The following is a 3586-nucleotide window of genomic DNA, read 5'->3' on the forward strand; positions in this document are numbered from 1 at the left end:
TTGGCCGAAGTCGCTCCGCAGGTAAGGTCTATTCTCCTCCCTGTACTCCTCCCTCCGCTCTTCCCTCCTCTCCCCCAGTCCCGCATCTCCTCTTTTGTTTCTCCAGGAAGTTCCTTCTGTGGAAATTATCGGTGAATATGGAGCTGTTTAGTAGATCCAGTTTATGAGTTATAGAATATTTATTTTGGAAATGTAGATCCATTTTTTCGGTGAATATGGAGGTGATTTCACTATTTGGAATTGTTCTCGCTCTCTTTCTCCTTCGGTTATATTTCTGGATTATAGATCCAAGGGTGATCTCTTAACGTTACAGTGGGATTGGGAGATATTTTTTGGGGGGATATCTGCTAGTTGTTGGTTAGAGAGCTTGGTTTTAAGCTCATAATACAACTTCAACTCCTCTATTCTATTCTTATCTGAAGCAATCTTTTATTATGTTAGCAAATAGTTATTTCTTTAAAAAGTGAGGTTCATGATACTGTATTGATTTTGTATTGTATAAATCTAGCTTTGGAATTCTTTGTTGAAAACATCTATTTCGGTTTGGAACATATATGAAGCCTTTATGTTTTACATTCGATGCAGGAAACTGTTTTCGAATCGATGCATTTTTGTTGTTGAGTCAATGAGATGCTTTATATTGAGGGCAAGCATTGTTGAGTCAACGAGATGCTTTTTGTTATCGAGTCAATGGAGTTCTTTATATATTTATATGTATGAAAAATCATTAGAATTGTGTGGTAACATATATGAAGTCTCTCTGTGATAAATATCAATTGCCTCAAACTTCTGTAGTAAACTATGCTGCGATAACATATATGAAGTCTCTTTGTTGTATACATTTTCTGTGAGAAGTATCAATTGGATCATTACTATCTATTATATAGAGTGCTTATGTATGACATCATTTTCTATGGTTGCTATGGTATTGTTATGTATGACATCATTTTTCTATGGTTTTTGGATTTTGGGGTGAAGCATTTGAAACATTTCTATGGCTGCTATTTGATGTACAACATTCAAATTTACTCTAGAAATTGCTGGTATATATGTAAAAATTTCGAATTTACCTGCTGCAAGTAATTCTAATTATTGTTGGTGCATATGTTATAGTTTTCCCATATTGTTTCGAATTTACCTGATGCATCTACACTTTTCTGAAGTACATATGGGTTTCGAATTACCTGTTGCATCATTTGGGTGCTACGCATCTTTGTATATGTTCGATTCATTTGTGTGATTCAAACTACATACCGTTTTGCAAATATGTTTAAATATATGGATTAATGGACTAAATGCTACTATATGGATTTATGTCCTATTTAATTTTTTTCTTAATACTAAATTGTATTGATTTTTTTGAGATAACGGTGGAGCAGTTTGGATTGCCACCGAAATTTATTGTCGGCAACCACTGCCTCCATATTTCGGTAAGTATACTTTCTATATTTCATGAATTTTTTGACTAATTTGTTCTATTTTAATAACTGCAGGACGATGAGTTCCAGATATTCAAGGAAGTCTGAGAAATTGATGTGTCGGTGCGGGCTATCGTCCTTGCTACTCATGTCACGCCAGACACATAGCTTCGGGAGACAGTTTTACAGGTGCCCGCTGTGCGCACAATGACAGGAGTATTGCAGTTTCTTCAGGTGGGTCGATAGAGAGCTTGTTTCTATGATATCTCAGCTGGACACCGTTACTCAGAGTTTGTCGATCTCAAAATTCAAAACACCACATATGGTTTGAGTGTTTCATTTTCTATTGCATCTCAGTCGGATAGGTTCACTCAGGGTTCTGGAGTGTCAGAGTCGGGCAGCATGGGCCATGATATGCTGCTACATTTTAAAGTCAACATTATAATTTTTTTCCTTATCATTTTGACATTTTATTTTTTTCTTTTTTTTTGTCTCATTATACTTCATATTAGTATGTGAAGGTGCATTTTATTTTTGGCATGCGTAACTTTGCTTGTGATGTGATCCGATATATTTGAGTTATATAAATGTAACATCACTTTTTTTGTATTCTCTTCTCTTAACATTTGTCTCTAATTTTGTTGAGAAAATAACAAATTATGCTACACAGACTATTAATTCAACAAAAAAATTGCTAATAAGCTTTTTTACAAAATACACAAACCAAGCAGCAAAACCAAACCAAGCAGCTAAACAACTTATTAAGAATATGGGCAAAATGATCATTTTTCTAGAATAAGCTGTTTTTCAAACGCACAAACCAAACAACAGACAACTTATCCGGATCAGCTGCTCATCAGCAGATTACCAGGATAAGCTGCAGCTGCCCCAAACAGACCCGTTGTAACATGACAAAAAAAACGAGGAAGAGAATATATGCAAAGTTGATAGAGAATGTGATAAAATGAGAAGGCAAAGGGAGCAGGTAAGAGATGAGAGAGGGTGTCACATTCTTGGTACCTCGACAACACAAAGTATAGTGAAATGAATTGAATATATTTTATAATTTTAAAAGAAAGATAACATATAAATGATAACATAAATAAATTAATAAATGTAAATTTTATCTCATGAATCAAAATTAAAAGTGCAATATAGAACAACTATAGAGACAAAATAATAATAATAATTAAAGCAAATAATGAGAAAAATAACAACACAAAAAATTTAGAACTGAAAAGTTTGCTCTAGAGAAGACGATTCTGATAGCGGCTGAATAGAATTAGTTATGCAAAATAAAAGGATATGAGTTTGAAAAATAAATTCAGTAAATAACAATTGTCTATTAAAAACATAAATGATAAGAGAAATAATGCGTGCAATATGAACAATAAATAATAACGATTACTACGTTCATGTATAATATTATAAAATAATAAGAGAATAATATGTTTTTTTATCATAATAAAACATGCAATCCTTTCCAATAAAGTTTTTTATTATTCAGTTTTTCATTTATAAATTATATACGCTGAAATCAGAAATGTCATTACCAACACAAAAAAACTCAATAATTTTCTATAGAGTCGTCACTCTGTGGGTTCTTTGGTCCAACTAGCCAATATCCAAAAAGATTTTACTAATCTAAATATCATCACACAAAAGCATACCAAAATTTTCACATATATAATATGCACAAAATGTGATATTTAATGCAGGCATATGATACGACAGATGCAATTTCATACAAATGCAAGAAAATAAAATATCATAATTGCAAAATTAACTCAATAATGTACGAAGTTTGCAATAATAGAGTGAGTGAGTTACTTATTTCATCATGAGCAATAATCGAAGCCTAAAACAAAAAATAAGAAGTAAAAATGACATGATTAACAATCCTATAAAATAGCTGAATCTACAAATAATGAGGAGCAACACTCATAACTAGAAATTGTACATTTATTCTCGAGGTGACAAACACAATACTTTCATGAATTCGACGGTTCAATTATCAAACATACACTATTATTTATATTATTATTATATTTTTAAAAGTAAGAAGTTGTGAACACTAACCTAGCAAATATAATTAAAATAATATATTATTTTTGTTTTTGTTTTTATAGAAAAGAAAAAAAAATGATTTCTAAATAATTTATATATAT

Source organism: Phalaenopsis equestris, unplaced genomic scaffold, assembly GCF_001263595.1.
Source record: "Phalaenopsis equestris unplaced genomic scaffold, ASM126359v1 Scaffold000244, whole genome shotgun sequence".
Taxonomy (NCBI): domain Eukaryota; kingdom Viridiplantae; phylum Streptophyta; class Magnoliopsida; order Asparagales; family Orchidaceae; genus Phalaenopsis; species Phalaenopsis equestris.